This window comes from Neovison vison, chromosome 7 (assembly GCF_020171115.1).
Source record: "Neovison vison isolate M4711 chromosome 7, ASM_NN_V1, whole genome shotgun sequence".
NCBI classification, from domain to species: Eukaryota; Metazoa; Chordata; class Mammalia; order Carnivora; family Mustelidae; genus Neogale; species Neogale vison.
In genome coordinates, this window is record NC_058097.1 from 20,127,639 (window position 1) to 20,145,784 (window position 18,146).

At 45.2% G+C, this 18,146-nt stretch overlaps 1 protein-coding gene across 1 annotated transcript in view; it reads left to right on the plus strand.

Annotated features, from left to right (window-relative positions):
* The first annotated feature begins 17,038 nt into the window (after positions 1 to 17,038).
* CDH11 (cadherin 11) overlaps positions 17,039 to 18,146 on the plus strand; it is a 150,606-nt gene continuing 149,498 nt past the window's right edge. The window contains exon 1 of the mRNA XM_044256017.1: positions 17,039 to 17,212. The gene's annotated coding sequence lies outside the window, so the exon portion shown is untranslated. The remainder of the gene's footprint in view (positions 17,213 to 18,146) is intronic.

Here is an 18,146-nt window from a genome sequence, read left to right on the forward strand (position 1 = left end):
AAGTCTACTTTTTTTTTTTTTAATCTAGAAATTAGAGCTAAAAATGGCATAGTTGCTTTTTTTTTTTTTACAACAGTTTCTATCACATATATATTTTTTGAGTATGTAGGGTTCTTTTATAATTATTTTTTATTATTATGTTTGGTTAGCCAGCATATAGTACATCATTAGTTTTTGATGTAGTGCTAAACGATTCATTAGTTGTGTGTAATACCCAGTGCTCATCACCAGACATGCCCTTCTTAATACCCATCACCCGGTTACCTCATCCTCCCCACCCCCCTTTCTTCTGTAACTCTCAGTTTGGTTGATGGCAGCAATGTCCACAATAGCCAAACTGTGGAAGGAACTGAGATGCCCTTCAAGAGATGAATGGACAAAGAAGATGTGATTCATATTTATGATGGACTATTACTCAGCCATCAAAAAGGATGAATACCCACTATTTGCATCAACATGGATGGAACTGGGGGCCTTATGCTAAGTGAAATAAGTCAAGCAGAGAAAGACAATTATCATATGGTTTCACTAATATGTGAAACATAAGAAATAGCATAGAGGACCATAGGGCACGAGAGGGAAAACTGAATGGGAAAAAATGAGAAAGGGAGACAAACCATGAGAGATTGGGGACTCTGGGAAGCACAGTTATCTTCTTGATTGAAGTATTGGCTACACAAATGTGTACATTTGCCAAAACATATGAAATAATACACCTAAGGTGTGTACATCACTGAATGTAAGTCTTACAGTAATAAATAGTAAAAGTAAAAATAAAAACAGTACCTACTGGCGGAGACATTGTAAGAATTATATCAGATAGCCAAAGAGAACACTTAACATGATATCTGGCATCTTTTATTTTTTTAGTTTAGTTTTTTTTTTTTTTACAGATTTTTATATATGTAACTGACAGAAAGATAGAGAGCATAAGTAAGCAGAGTGGCAGGCAGAGGGAGAGAGAGAAGCAGGCTCTCTGCCGAGCAAGGAGCCTGATGCGGGGCTCAATCCCAGGACCCCGAGATCATGACCTGAGCCAAATGTAGAGGCTTTAACCACTGAGCCACCCAGGCACCCCATATCTGGCATCTTTTAGATATCTGGCTACTATTAGAAATTTTTTTTTCTATTATTTTTCATGTATCATTATCAGAAGGTCTTCCTAAGTTACACATACCTAAAGCCATGGTAGATTTGGTAAGTTGTAAAGAGAGCTCAGACTACGTTAGATTGTGAATTATGTTATCAAAGTATGTTTCATCATGTTTTAAGTACATAATTTTTCTTTACCAAAACTATTTCATGAAACAAATTTCATATTACTTTGTGAGTTTCTTATAGAATATTTTGGATTCCAACCTCAGCTTATTCATGATTTATAATTTTGCAAATGGTGCATGCTCCAACACACAATATATATTTTGTTATGCCTTTGCTCTAATTAATCAAGCAAAAAATGAGTATTATATTTCCTAATGACAACTTTGTGCTGCAAAGAAAAACCTTGCCACAGTGTTAATACATCTATATGGTCGCCTGAATCAAAATGTACAATCCTTAATTCTAATTTCAAGCTTTAATTGCTATGGGCCATAATAATAAAGGATTTTTGTAAAAAAATACACTGTGTGTAGGCTTTCTCTTTAAGAAAAGCAACACAGTATAATGATAGATGACACACAGAAAACCACACGATAAAAAGTATCAAGCATTGCAAATGTGTTTGGAGAGAGAGAGATTAAGTTGCTACACATTTTAATTTTCTGGAATCCAAGAAAATACACTTAACAATGACAGACTTTAAGGCACAAGTTTTTGTTGTAAGAAATGTGTAAAATGTAATATAAACTCTTCCATTGGGAGGACCCCAGGAAATATATGATTGTTTATTGAGCTTCTATTCTATGCTTTGTTCTAATCTTGAAATTCTAGGGATGATGACAATGGGAAAAGCAAGCCGCCTTGCCCAAGCAACATATACTTTGTGTAGGGAATGTTGCTTATAGTTGGGGTTTTGATAAATTGCCAGTCTCCTGTCTCTGGAACTCAGAACAATAGCAGCAAGAACAACAAGCTGAGATTAAAACCCTTAAAATAGAACAACTGATAAATATGATCATCACAAAGAGACAAATGACTCCTGGACAACAGAATGATCTGGCTGTATCAAGACTGCTTATACTAATGTATCTGAAAAAAGTATGGCTATCAAAAGCAAGAGGAGCAGATGAGACAGAGTTACAAAGTATCCCAGCAAGGTATGGGGCGGGAAGTGGGAAAGAGAGGACAGACACTCTTCTTTCCCCTTTGACAGGGATAGTTCTATTATAGGAAAGGCAAACAGCCCACAAGTCTGAGGCCACTGGCAAGTTGGATGGACCGTCCCTGTGCTTCCCTTCATTTGTGAGGCTTCCCAGATCAGTAATTATAACAAATCTTTCCAGGCCATTCCTAACACACATGCACACTCTTCTTAGTCTTCTCATTATTACCAACCTCATTCACATGTTTAGTTTCTTATGAGCACTTGATATCAGCTGGCTTTCCCATAAGACGATAATAAATATATGTTGAATATGTACTAATTCCATATGGTTTACATTTTGTTTTTGTTTAATCCTCTTAACAGCCCCCAAACTAGGTATCATTACCCAAGCATTATGTGCAACCCAAATGTCTTCCCCTCCTTTAGTTTATAAGGTGCAGGGAAAGAATGCAGACTCATAACTCAGTTCCTTTAAATACCCCCCCAAAATAATCCAGTGTCATAAAAGCATTATCAAACATGATAAACCTTACTAAAGGTGTTTGGCAGGAAAATAAGAAGACTTAGATTGCATCTATACGGGGAAAAAAATCTCCATTACACATTCTTCTTCTCCGTAGTCACTTCCTTCCTAGTTTTGATACGAGGGGTACAACCTGCATGTGAGATGTAGCAGCTGGGTATAATTTATATCTACCTTGACTCTGACTCTCAATTTTTCACCTCTCAACAATTCAAGATGTTTAATCAAAACAAACCAAAACAAAAATCTGGAGCTCTGCTGTCCTTGAGAAAGTAATTTGGGAACCGTTTTTCTCCACTGAACATTTTCTTGCGTTCATTATTCATTGCACATATTATTTAGTTGTTCAGAATGGATATGGAACTCCTTTTAGGAGAAATTCTGCTGAATGAGGTTGTCTTCATTGCTTTGCAAGTAGTTGGGATTGTGAGCTTCTGTTCTGTCCAGATCTCCTCCACTTAACATACAGATAACTCAAGTGTTAGGAAAGTACAATAAATAAATAAATAAATAAATAAATAAACTCAGACAAGACTGAATTCTTGGACGTGCAAGGCTAAAGGTCAAAGTCAAAGTCAGTTTGCCCTGTGAAGTCACGTGAGGATCTATAGTTAGTATCTCCCCAGTGATACTGCAACTGACCATGTACATCTCCTTCCACTGACACAGGAAAGAAAAGGAGTCACATAGAACATGATTCTGAATCTAATTTTTAAAAAATATTTTATTTATTTATTTAATAGAGATCACAAGTAGGCAGGGAGGCAGGCGGTGGGTGAAGCAGGCTCCCCGTTGAGCAGAGAGCCTGATAGGGGGCTCAATCCCAGCACCCTGGGATCATGACCCGAGCTGAAGGCAGAGGCCTTAACCCACTGAGCCACCCAGGTGCCCCCTGAATCTAATTTTTTGATGCAGAGGATAGCTTCTCTGGGAGCTTGAAAGAAAACCCCAAGAATCAGAGAAGTGAATACCAACTTCCTAGTGGTGGTAACGCTTGAAAGATGGTGAGCAAAAGTGCGACGCTTGTGGGAAAATAGGCACAAGCATGTTCCCTACATTGATCCCAATGAGGCTGGCTGTTTGTCTGAATCAGCTCATCCATCATGGGTTCTCTAAGTACCTTGGGGGAAGAAACTATCAAAATTATTTACAGCCATTTGTCTTTGGATACAGGCTTAATTTTATTATTCTTGATATACTGATAATAACTCAAAATACTATCTTTGATCTTCCAATCTTATTCAAGTTCTTCTTCTTACCTTACCTAAGGCCCTCTTGATTTACCTTCTCAAGAAGATGCGTATGAGCCATGCACATAAATTGATCTGTTCTCATGCAAGTGTGAGGGAGGTCTTCCTATGAAGGTGTCCACAGAATCCAATGGATTAATTTGAAAAAAAGAATCAGCAGATGGTCTGTCACTGATAATTGTAATCTATACAACCAGCAATGTATAGCTGACACACAAGAGATTAAACATTTCAGGAGCAGAGTATCATCTTTTCCCAAAATAAGTCTGAGTTACACCTAACATTATTATATATTATTCCCTCTTTTGATCTCCTCTATTCTGTTCTTTCCTCCCTTTTCTTTCCCCCCCACCTAAAACAAAGAGACAACAGAGTTTGAGATCAGACACCCAACGGTCGGAGTGTTACTATCTGGCTAATCCTGTAAAGACTGCTTCATCTCCTAGAGCCTCAGTGCCCTACAACTGCAAAATGAAATGGGTAACATTGCCCATTCAGGATTGCTTGCAAGTTAAGTGACATGGTGTATGCAAAATGCAAAGTGTAATACAAAATACACAGTAGCTACTCTCCAGAGGGCACCTATTATTAGAGGACTATGAGTAGTAATTGCAATAGTAGCAGTAGTTTTAACATTAATAGAAATAAACTTTTGTTCAAGGCATATGGTACTCTAACCAGACCTGTTAGAATTTCTATGAAAATTTGTACTGGAAAGAGATGGTGGTGCTGTAATAGTCTTCCCTACTTAGAGCACAAGTTCCCTGTGAAACGTGAGAATTTCTGTCAGATGGACATACACTCTGAGTTCCTCTGCCTGAAATGAACCAAAGCTCTCTATTCCGAAGAGCACAACATCTAGTGGCAGAGAACTTTTCTGGCCAGAAATCCTTCTGGAAACTGAGCAGCATTCACGCTCCCACTCCAAAGCTGCCATCCGTTAGTCTCCGTTTTGTACCCCCTGGGGCCAAGCAAAATAAATCTAATCACTCTTCTTTATGACAGCACTTCAGATATTTGAACAAAGTGATCATGTACCCCCAGAGCATTCTCTTCTCCAAAGTATACATTCTCAAATCATTTCTCAATGTGGCTCACATTCCAGGCCCTTCAGTGTCCTGACTGTCATTGTGACATCCAGGACTGAAAACACGAACACAGTCTGTGGCAGAACACCAACGGCAGCGAAGCACCTGTTACCTGTGCCGGGTGTTTATCAGTGAGGCTGGCAGTTTCTTTGTGTTAAAACTCATCATGTGTTTGATTAAGTAAAATATCCAGATCTATGATGTGTGTATGTTTGCATAGGAAAGTTGTTATGTATTTTTGTACACATTCCTCCCTCCCTGTCTCTTTTTCTCTCCCTCTCTTTCTGTGTCCCTCCCTTCTTCTCCACCTCCAGTAGAAAAGATCCTTTTCAGTAGTTTCGATTTCGCATTCATGTTATGAGAATTAGATCAGTCTACGTGTAAAGTACTTAGAACAGTACTGACCTATGTAAGCAAGAAATCAATGCGAGATATTATTCTTATTTTATCTTCACATGCACTGTGACAGGTTCTAGAGATATGCATATATCTGGGGATATGTACCCCCAAATCAAGTACAAAAAAAATGGCTGCTACCCTTAATGAATAAGAGCGTTGCGAGGATTTTGATTTTTTTTATAAATTATCAAATACTATATCAGAATTAGGCACATGGTACACAGAACGTAAAGGAAGGATATTAAATTAATACTGTTGGCAAGAGAGAGGGAGGGGGAGGGAGAATCAGGAAAATATTTCTGGAGGGTAGGACACTTGAGCAGAAGATTTTCAAATAATGCATTGGAATTACCTGAAGCATGCCTGGGAAAGCTTGTTCTAAGCAGGGGGAAGGGAGTATACAAAGACAACGATGCTATGGGCATTTGGAGATGCGCAGAGTTTGACAGGTTTTCATGCATTTGATTTCAGGATATAGGTGCATTATAAGATGTTAAATGTCCAGTTTCTAGGAAGTCTTCATCCTATCAGACTGAAGGCTTGTCAGTTTCCACCTGAGAAATGCCCACAAGGGCTGGAATGAGAAAGCTACAGGAGGACCCCCAAGCCCCGCAATGTTTAAGTTGTATAAACGTAGACCTACAGCTTATCCCGTAGCACTGTAGTCTCCCAAAATGGGTGTAATAAGATTGAGCCATAATATGGGGAAGGCACCTCCCTTCTACTAACTGATTAGGATGCTACAGCCTTCACTGCTGTGAATATTTTCCGTTTATAACATGATATTTAAAACAGATATTGGCCAAATAAAACTTATAAGTATTCTAGAAGCCACACAGCTAACAAATGGAAAGTAAAAGATGTTTATCGTGGAAAAGCAATTACTGGGTGTTGGCATGAGGGTGAGGGGTAGGGTTAGGAGGAAGAGGATAGAGAGAGGACTACAATTTTCAGCTGCCTTCCTGCTTTGAAATCATACCCCCATTTAAGTGATGGTTTGGCTAAATCTCTCTATGTCTTCTACCAGAATCTTCGGTAAATACGCAAACTTCTGGCTGAAAAAAGATACCCTTACTTCATTTTATACATCTGCCACATCCAAAACAGTTTTATCTGATGATTGATCATTTTTGTAGTACATCTTCCCATGTTTGCTTCTGTGACTCATCTGACTTAAAGGAATTAGACTGTCTGGGTGCATTTTCCCCCTTCCGTTGATGTAAGCAAAGCTATAGGAGAAGAGCACTTCACACTGTAAATACACATGGTAAATTCTGCTTCTTTTGATAAACATTTCTTAGTCAATCAAGACTTGCTTGTACTAAGGACTAAATGATGAGTATATGTCACAAAGCAGAGAACTATTAATGCAATTTGGAACAGTTAATGGATTCTGCTTTTACTATTTTTCCTTCGTAGTCTATACCAAAATCTCTTTTGAGGAGCTGGCATGATATGTGGGATTTTTTTTTTTTTTCCTTCCTCCTCTCTGTCATTCCTCTTCCCAGCCATCCTTCTTCAAACATCATCTTTGGCAGTAAAGGTTAGCACACGTTTATTGAACACCTACCATATGCTTGCATGCTTGAGATACAATGATGAAGTATCAATAATTATTGGTCTCTAGATACCTCTCATGGAGAGATGGGAGTGAGACAAGCAAACAGGGGATAATGGCAAGGATCAAATTATACACAGGATTCTCTGGGGCAGGGAAAGGTCAGGGGATATTTTCCAAAATGTGTGATCCCTAAGCTCGGTTCTGAAAAATGTAAGATAATAAGGAATATAAGGCAAAGGAGTGGCGGCAGGGGTGGGGGAGCAGAGGGAGAAACACATTCACTGAACATTTACTGTTTTTTAGGCACTGTGAATTATCACCTTTCTAACTTAAAATACTTCTCTGAAGTAGGTACAGACATCGTTACAACTTTATAGATGTGGAAACTGATGCTCACAGAGGTAGAAGATTTGCCCACAGCCAGGAAGGGCCATAACCAGGATTCAAACTTGGGCAGCTTGATTTCCAAGCTCATTCTCTGTGCTGAGGAATTCTGCTCCCTCTCCTGAGAAGAGCATGGAAGGAGAAAACTGGGGCAAGCAATGGTGTGGACACATTAGGTAAGAAAGAAACCTGCTGAAAATCCCTGGATGCCATGAATAGCAAAGAATTGTTGATAAATGGCCCTACATCGCAACATGAGGGAATCTGACTTCTGCCCTGAGCCGTGGGGGTAACCTGAATGCCTCTGTGTATCTTCTGGCCATTACCACTGCCCTAGGTCCTGTTTCACCTGGGTCTCAGGACAGGCCTCCAACTGCACAGAGTCAATATAAATGTATCTTTGGGCATGGTTTTGAAAAACTGTGCCTGGAGTGACCATCAGCAGTAATCACGGGCTTTTAGAGAGAAACAGAAATGCAGACATCATTCGGGCAAGCCTCCTCATTCTGGACAAAAAAGAAATGGCTCAGAGCTCAGAGTGAGGCAAGTATTTATCCAAAGCTAGAGTTCAGAACCCAGGACTTCTGCTCACAGCAGAGTGATTTATAGTCTTCGCTAAATAAACATCAGGGGGCACTGTCTTCCTGACCCCGGAGGATATTTGTGGGCACAGGAAAGGAGAGCAGCCTAGTACCCAAAACGGGCTCATAAAAACTGCAGGCTGGGGAATCTTGTTTCCCACACCTGGTCTCATGCTCACACACCTGGTCATCCCGCAGACTTCTCCTAGTCAATAACAAGCACCCATAGCCACCCACTGGTTGAGTCAGTCACATGAGAACGATCCTTGACATCTTTCTCTCTCTCACCTGCCATGACCAATTCAACATGAAGTCCTGCTTGCATTTCCAAAACACACCTAGTGCATGCATCCCTCTTTGTTGCTGCTGCATATTCCAAGCCAGCAGCCCCCTCCCCTGTTTAACTGCAGTGGATTGCCATGGCCATGCATTCATTCTTGTTTTCATTGGCTCACAGCCAAAACACTCTTCGTCAACCAATACAATCAGATCACCCCTGCTTTAAAAAAAAAAAACAAAAAAACAAAAAAAACACACTGCCCATTGCATTTGGGGTACAGTTTCCTTGTCTACAAAGCCCTGGATTATTCATCTCTGTGCACTTCCTCAGAGTACATTAAGCATCAGGCTTACAAATCTCTTTTAGGTTCCCAAATGCCCCAAATCCCATCTTGCCTCAATGCTCTTATACAATCTACTCCTTCCATGGAATGTTCTCTCCCTACTCTTAACTCTTCTGCATATTTTAATTTTCAGCTGAAAAAGAATACCTTTAACAAAAGCTTCACTTACCTCCCCTTACAATCTCTCCCATATAAATTAGTTCCCCAATGATATTCCCTTGCAGACTCTGAGCAATTACATCACATTTAATTATTCATTTATTAGCAAACTGTGTGACTTGGAGTAAGCCATTCAATTCTCTGCGCTTTCTCGTCCTTGCCTATAAAATGGGCAACTTTGTAGAATAGTTATCAGTACTGGAATTAAAGCACTTAATAGGCATTCAATGAATAGCTGTGAAAAGAGTTATTCTTAAATTCCATTCATAGCCCAAAACAATACTTTGTACAATGGAAAATCAATCACAGCTTAAGACCCAGGACTAAGGTTAGAATAGAGACTCTTCTGGAATACTGCCTCCAAGAAGAAAACTCTGAAACCATCTGTGTATATGCCTCCTGTGCATTCCATTTTGATCTACCTGTGCTCGATGGAAACACCACTATTAGCTCTTAGCCACAAAGGGGCCACTGAAAGGGGAGAAAAAAACATACACAACTGGGGAAAACACTGAAATACAGCTTACACTGTGTAAGTTCATCTGTCTTAAGCTGAAGACACCAAGGAAAGATTTTTGTAAAAAGCTTTCTGCATTGGGTAACAATGATTTCTGCCTCTCCCTTCCCAACACCAACAGTCAACATTCCCAAGTTCATAAAAATTGGAACACAGAGCTCTCTTAAATCCTGTTGTCCAAATCGTAGACTATTTGCAAAGCAAGCCAGTACCAATCTTGAATAACATTTCCAATGGTTCTCCTGGAGCACAAACACATTTAAATGCGTCTATTCACAAGTTTAAAAAAGGATGTAAATGTATGCACATACGAACATTGAAATAGCCTTCTGTGAGGCCCTTTAATAAGCCAATCTCTTAGTCCACACAGCAAACAAACCAGAATTAGAAATCAGAAGCAGAACTGTCATTATGCATACCTGTAATTCATTTTAGGAAGTTCATATATTCCAGAAAAGTTGTCTGTATACCACCATTTTGGAAATTGGATTATATTTTTAAAAGCACTAAAGGAGGTGGCTGTTTTAACTAGCATTCAAATGAAACCTTCGTTAAAGTGAAGAATTACTTTTTTGTAATGTGAATAACTGGCATCATTAAATTCACTTTGTAAACAAGGGACACTTGTACCATGTTTAGATTCAAGCAGAGGATCCATCTGCTCTTGGTTTTGGGATTCATTCATTCAGTTAGCATTTTTCATGCATTTGCTATTCATGTATTCATTCTACAAATATTTACTGAGTGCTTACCATATGTCTGGCACTGTATTAGATGCTGAAGATACAGGAATGAACAAGAGAGATGATATCCTTCGCCCTCCGGAATCTTGTACCCTAGTGGATCAAGGTGATGATAAACATAAATAAAAGTACACAATACAATCTCAAGTAGATATATATGTCACAAATAAGAACAAAGTAGTCAGGGCGCCTGGGTGGCTCAGTGAGTTAAAGCCTCTGCCTTCGGCTCAGGTCATGGTCCCAGGGTCCTGGGATTGAGCTCTGCATCAGGCTCTCTGCTCAGCAGGGAGCCTACTTCCCTTCCTCTCTCTCTGGCTGCCTCTCTGCCTACCTGTGATCTCTGTCTGTCAAATAAATAAAATCTTTAAAAAAAAAAAAAAAAAGAACAAAGAAGTCTCAGGGGAGAGAAAGGGATGGACAGCTGGGGACTGGAATGCTGGGTAGGTGCTTCAGCTGATGGAAGAGCCAGGGACAGAGCCTACTTAAATAGATAAAATGAGGGAGCAAGCCGGGAGAAAGACTTAGGGCAAGGTGCTTCAGGCAGAAGGAACAGCAAATGCAAAGGTCCTGAATCTGGAGTATATTTGTGTTTGAACAATAGCAAAAGGTAAAGTGTGGCTTGAATGATCCAGGGAAAGGTGGAAGGATCAGCCAGGTACTCGGGAATCAGCGCTGATGCACCTTCTTGACTACAGATGGGGGTATGCATGAGGCAACTGTTTTCAGTACCAGGAGGAAAGGAACGGAAGACTCAAAATCCACAGATTTCTGCCCACCATGGAAGGGATGGTTCTCTAAATAAATTAACATGTGTATATCTTTGTTTTTGTCTCCTTCTAATTCTGCTCTTACTTTCTCTGCCTCTATTAACCTGCTCTCCCTCTCTCCCTTCCTTCCTTTCACTGTTTCATAAATATGTATTTTGTACCTATTGTGTTCCAGGCAATGTGCCTAGGGATCAGATGGATGCCCTCTGCCCTGGGCTTAGAGAAAAGCTCTTCCTTTCCCCCACACACTCCCCACTCATATCAAAACTGGAATCTGTTGCATGAGCTTCTCCACTGGGATAACTTGTGAGTCAAACTGGAATCCCAGCTCCAGTATGTACCTGCTGTATTATATTAGGCAGTGCATATAATTTTCCTGTTGTCTCGATTCTTTCATCTGCAAAATAAGGATAATAACACATGCTTTGATGGAATGTTTTAATAATTTCTAGTTTTATTTATAAGCGGGTGATTATTACTACACTACTATTTCTGGTTTCTTCTGCCTTTACAACTTGAACCTCAAAGTTAAAGGAAGGACATTGTTACAAGGTTTGGTATGAGGCTGAAACTATCTTCTGTCTCTTCTAATGTTCTAGAATATTGTACACTTGATTATAGGATATAACCCATAGGACCTGATAACCCAAGATGACCCAGCCTGGAAGGAGGCTAGAAAGCTGTTTGTGCCTATGGGAGATTGTGTTAATGGCCCCAACTTTCATCCTTCCCTGTATCTACACCCCTCGCCATAGAACTTTGAAGTTCCTCTCACTAAAAAAGCAGATAATATATTTCCACCCCTTTTCTTTTGATCTGGCCATGCGGTATGCTTTGGCCAACAAAAGCATAGGCAGAAGGGACAGTTTCCAGTCTTAAGCCTGCACCCCAAGGGGCCATGCATATTTCTGCATGACAGCGTGTGTAGTTGCCATTGCTGTGAGAATATGCCCAAACTAGTCCCAAAAGGAGGATAAGAAATGCAGGGAGCTGAGCAGTAACCCTGGCTTAGCCCAGTCTGGACCAGGCAACCCCAGCCAACCCATAGAAGAGAACAAATAATTGTTATTTTAAGCCACTGGATACTATAACCTAGTATTATTATGGAAACATTTGATATACTATCTTAATTTAATCAAAATATGTTTTTAACAAACTATCAATTTATCATATTTACTGAACTTTTATATTTAATGTATCAGGTGCTGAGGACACAGGCCTAAATCAGAAGGATATCATCCCCGCCCTTGGGGAACTTAGAGTCTAAGTGAGGGAGGAAAACAAAGAAATGCTATTGGTCAGAGTTGAAAAGGGTCTGTTTCAGAGAAGGGGGTTGCCTGGAGTCAGGGTTTAGCCTGAGATGACTGGTTGACTACTCCTAGTGGTGAAAAGGGGAACTGCATCTATGAGATGCTCTCCCTATAATTGAAGTGTAGGACTTAAAAATGCCAGAATGTCAGCTCTGGAAGGATCCTTCCCTGAACTTACCTTGGGTGAGCTCTCCTTTACAGCTCGGCTCAGAGAAAGGCAGTGAGTTACTCAGGGTAACTAGGATTTGTGGCAAATCTAGGATAGGGCCCAGGGTAGGCACATCTAATTCTAATACGACCTCAGATGGGTCTTACAGTGTCAGTAAACTTTGTACTGCCATAAAACTCGTGGCCAGAAGTTCTACTACTAACAACATTTAAAATAAGATTAATATCCGTGATTATTATAATTCATAATTGTAACATGACTCCTTTCTTGCTCAGGGCATTTAAGGTATGATACTAACCAGAACTCCTAATTAATAACAGTAATTAACACCTTTCATTTATTGAGTCTCTGCTCTAAGCACAGTCTTGATGGCTTTAGATATGTGGGTACATTTAATCCCTGCAACAATCTAGGCACAGATAATAAACCCCATTTTATAGAATTGGAAAGTGAATCTCTTGGAGATAAAGTCAAGTCAAATCATACAGCTAATAAGAGGCAGAACCAAGAATCAGACACAGATCAAAGGCCTGTGGTTTTTCTACTTTGCTCTGCAGACCCAGCTGTGGCCACCTTGATCTGAAATGTTGGTTCATAAATGGCACTCTGTTCCATCTTTCTCAATGTTTTCCCTTTGCCTAGAGAAGGCATGATTGGAGCCCACTGCAATGTGATAAAATCACCTCCCCTCTTCCATCTTGCCTCACATTTTACACCTTATACCGAGGGATGCCTCCGGAGCAGGAAGCTTTGAGAAGACCTGGGGGAGCCTGGAGCTTCTAAGTGGAAACAAGGAACTGACTCAGCAGGGCCTGGCTATCTTCAGAGTCTGAGGAGAGGCACATCAAAGGGAGGAGAGCCTGGTACCTTTGATGAAGGAACCAACAGGAAATTATTAGCCTCATGCTGACAAGGACAAAGACAGGCAAAGGGCCATTTGGGCCTCATCTATGTCTGGACTGGAAGAGGCAGGAAGCTTAAGGGGCTGTTGAATCCTGGCCCCAGAGCAAGGTGATGAACGCTGGCTTCCTCCCTTGAAGAACAAGGTGAAGGAAAGGTGAGGCAAGTTAAGATAAACACCCAAACTTCTGGCTGCCCGGATGAACTGAATCTTTTAATTTAAGCTGTCAGTGGGTTCTTTCTTCTCTCTCTCTCTCTCTCTCTCTCTCTCTCTCTTTTCCTTTTTTAATCTAAACTGTAATCACACAATACTCCACCCAAGTGCTTGATATGGATTTCTAAGGCAGATCCTAACATAGTCATAAAAAAAAAAATCCCCTCTGAAATGTGCACTTTGTACTGTGTCTATGTGTAGGTGTGTTTAAAATGTCACAAACTGGAATACCTAACTCTAGTTCCCAGGAATTAATCACTTAGAAGAGTGAAAGGGGGAAATTAACTTGCTTTAACACTTACAAGACTCTCCGAAGCAGGCGCCAAAATAGAACTTACTGAATAGACGTATGGTTATCTTTCTATAAGAACTACAACTCTTAAAAAAATTTTTTTTTTCTCTAAAATTGCCTTGCAAAATCCCCCCGCCCCAAGTTAGGGCTCAAATGCAGGTCACAGACTCTCACAGATGCCTCATAGGGAATAAAGGTGTAAAAGGTTTTGGGGGAGGGTGGGAGGTGGCCTTTTTAAAAGTAACAATTCATTGGATTTTAGTTAAATGTGTAAATTTGTGCAACCACCACCACCATCTGATTTTAGAACATTTTCAACACCAAACAAAGTTCCCTTATGCCCATCTGTAGTCAATTCCTATTCATACGCTGAGCCAGGACAACCACTGATCTGCTTTCTGTCTCTATAAATATGCTTTTTCTGGACATTTATATAAAGGCATCATACAATATGTGGTTTTGTATCTGGCTTTTAGCATGTTTTTAAAATTCATTCATAATGTAACACGCATTGGTATTTCTCTTCTTTTTAATGCTGAATACTATTCCATTTTGTGGATATACCACATTTGTTTATTTGGCAGTTGATGAGTATATGGGGTTATTTCCAAATTTTGGCTATTAGGGATAAGGCTACTATGAACCTCAGATACATGGCTTTGTGTGGATGTTTTCCACTCTCTTGAGTAGAATTACAGGCCCAGAATTGCTGGGGCACAATATTGCATAGGGCTACTGACCACGGCTAGATACTAGGTTTCATCTGATTCAGATAAGCTATGTCAGTAGAAATCTACCAAATTCTTACCTTACCTTTAAAATCAGCTGATATTATCTTTCATGATTGGGATGGCCTAAAACAAGTCCTCCCCAAAACAACAAACAAACAAAAACAAACGAACAGAAAATGAAGGGCAAATTTCCATCTAATACCAAATCACATGTGCCCAGGCTCCGCCCGTTGAACATGCCTCTAAAGCGGAATTAACTGAAGGTTTTTGTTTGTTTGTTTGTTTTTCCTCATGGATCAAGAGATGCCCTCTCCATCACAGATGCTGGTCATCTTTGTGTACGTGTAATTAGACTGATGATGGTTTCGCGGTCCCTTTTATGCCCATGTGGAAACGATGAGAAAATCCTGACAATAGTAGTGGAACAAGCGCAAAATCCAGGCAGCTCTGAAGGAGAGTACAACTTCTCTCCGGTGTAACTTCATTCATCAGCGAGGGGGCGCGGTGTGAGGACCCCATCACCGTCGCTATGCCCCGCTGGAGCGAGGGGACCTGCGGCGACGGCCTAGGACTCACTGAAAAGTTTTAGGGCTTAGGGCACCCGGGAATGGCCGATGCAAAGACATCACTAAAGGCGCTAAGAGGAAGCTAGAGAGCAGAAGGACTCAGGTCAGGGTCCAGCCTGAGGAGGTGGCCAAGGCTGGTACCACGTGCGACTCACCCGCGCGCTCCGCGGAAGCGCTGGGCCTCCTCGGCCTTGCCAGTCGCTCGCACCTGGTGTGAGGGCGGCCGCGGAGCGCGGTGTCCAGCGTCCAGAGGCCTGTCACCTTGAGGCCTCTGAGGTCTGAGGGTTGAGGGGAGCAGAGAAGCAAAGGCACCAGGCAGTGCAAAGCTAGGACCCCCTCCCCCAGCGGAGGAACGCGCAGCCTAAAGGCCACGGCCGCACGACGGCGCCGGACGCGCGCTGCCGGGGCGGGGGGATCCCGGACGCCGCGACGACGGCGGGCGCGTCGAGGGGGAGGGGCGGCGTGCCCTGAGAGCCCGCCCCGCCCACCGCCCCCGCGCACGCTGCCGGGCGCCGAGCAAACCCACCCAGCCTCGAGCGCTCGCAGCCCGCGGTGTGGCCGCGGCCTTTAGACTGCCCATTCCGACGCTGGGCGGGCTTCGGTCGCTCCTCCGCCTCGCCGGCGTTCCGCTGCCTTTCCCTTTCGTGGACCGTCCGAGTCTTTCTTACTCGTCCCCGTTTTCCGTTAACTCCTCAGCTTCACGCCCGTCGCCGCGCTCTCCCTCCGCGCCCTGCTTACCCCGCCCTACGCCGGCCCGTCACCTCTCCACCAGTTCCCCATCCTGATCCCCGTCCCTCCTGGAAATTCCTTTCCCCCGTTTTCCCTTTGCTTCTTCATTGTCCTTCCGCCTTTTCTTTTTCCACCACCTCCCTACCCTGGAAACTTGTTCCAGCCAGGGATCCCACCGGGTCACAGGCGCTCCCCTCCACCACCAGACCCGCGGGGTGTGTGGGTGCCCCCGCCGCTTCGGGTACCACGAGCGTCCCGCCCAGGCCCCGGCGTGATTCCGAGTCCTTGACCCCGGCTGCGACTCCGCGAGGGCAGGAAGAGGCCCGGGGCTCCCTCCCTGTAACGGGTCCTCCTCGAGGGATAAAAGAGAGGACTGGGGGAGGATGCGGGCCCAGCACCCTCAGGCCCTCTCGCCCCCAGAGCCGCACTTCCCGCAGAGTCGTGGTGGGTGTGCGGTGAGGGGACCCTGAGGCAACAAGTGACGCTGCCTGAGGGGGCCGCTGGTACCTGCCTGAGGCGGGGGCCCCGGCACCCTCGGGGGTGGGTGGCGGGAGCGAGACCTGCTCTGGCGAAACATTCCCTGCGCCCCACTCCGCACAAGGCGGGGTTGGGGGGAACGAGAGAAGAGAGAGACGTGGCTCTTCCCAAGTCCGAAGTCTCCCTCCCCAGGTTTCCCTACCCGTGCCCCGAGCAGAGTTTGCGAGAAATGGGGGCGGCACAGGGCAAAAGCCGCCGACGTGGAGGGATTTTCGGAAGGTGGGGTGCTAGAGTGAGGAAAGACAATTCCCGATTGCCTCCCCCGCTTGGGCGATGCTTTCTTCCAACCCACCATCCAGGCCTCCCGGGCAAGGGCCCAGCCTGGCCAGCTGGAGCGGATTTGGGCGAAGGAGGAAAAAGGGGCTCCCAACCCCTCCCCGGTTTTCCTCCGCCGCCCTTCCTGATTGGCTGTGCGTCCCTGGAGCCCAACTTCAGTCGCTCCAGACTCTCTGAGCCCCAAGGGAGCCAGAGTGCAGCGACCCGGGTCCGGCCGCGAATCCAGGGGTCGGCATCCGTGGGGCCCCCGGGGGGAGGGGCGCGGACGGGGTCGGCCCCCGCAGCCTCCTCCAGGCCCAGCTTGCCGCGTCTCGCGGCCTCGGCTCCTCTCCGCCCCCCCGCCCTTTCCTTCCCTCCCAGCAGCGGCCTCCCTCCTCCTCCGGCCCCCCCCCACCCCGCCCGCCACCTCCCCCCGGTTTCTCATTCCTGCCACTAGCGCGCTCGGCGGCTCATTCCGCGGCCGCCGCCAGCCGAGGGGAGCGTCGCGAGCAGATGCCGCGGGGGCCGCTCGCAGCCGCCGCCGACTTGTGAATGGGACCCGGACTGGGGCCGGGGCTGATACCGCTGCGCTCGTTTTGTGCCAGGGACCGACGGCCCGGAGCTGGCGCCCACCCTCCAGGGCCCCAGGTGAGGCTTGCCGCCAGTCCCTTCCTTTCGACTGAATGGGGCTTCTTTTTTGGGGGGGGTGTCTCTGGATGAGCATGTCTGGGGGTGGGGGGAAGGAGGTCTGACTGGAGAAGATTTCACTAATGCAACGCAGAAACGGGAGGGGGGCGGAGGTAAGAAGATTTGTTTAAAAATCAAAAAGGGAGAAGGGAGCCAGCCAGCTGTGGGCGCGGGCGGCGCGGAGAGCAGAGGCGCCAGATGTGCGCTCCAACCTCTCCCCCGCTTCGGCCTCCTCTGGGGTCTGCGCGGAGGCCGCGGGAGAGGGGCTTTGCGCCGGCCTGGGGCAGAGGCTGCAGAGCTGCGCTCCGGGCGCGCCGGCTGCCCGCTGTCGGGTCTCTGGGGAAAGTCGCCCCCAGCGCGGAGCCGGCCCGCCGGCCCGCCGGCCCGCGCTGCACCTCTTTCCGAAAGCGGCGACGTGACCGCGCTCTGCAGGGTTCCTACCCCTTCTTCCCGGTCCCCGCCGAGCGCTCCCCGGGCTCAGCCCTCCTTGCGCGACCGCCGGGGGAAAACGGGAAGCACCCGGCTTGGATCGGCTGTAGCCCCGCACTTTAATAGGCGATCTTTGGGTCCGCTGACTGCGGCTGAGGGGCGGCCGACTGCGGTGCGCGCTCCAGCTCTCCGGCCGGAGTCTGCTCGGGAGCTCCGGGGACCGCCTGTTACCTCCCGCCAGCCCAACGGAAGGTCCGCGCGCGGCTCAGACTCGGACTCGGCTTGCCTGGGGCTTGCGAAGCCTGCCAGGGTCAACGTTAACTTTGCGAACCAAGCCGTGCCCTAAGCCTGCGCCTCCTCCCGGAGCGCGCCAAGCCTCTCCCGCTCCCCGCACGCACGGCCCTCCTCCCTTAGCTTTGCCCGGAACGCTAGCCGGCAGGACGGGAAGGGCGGCGAGGAGAGCACC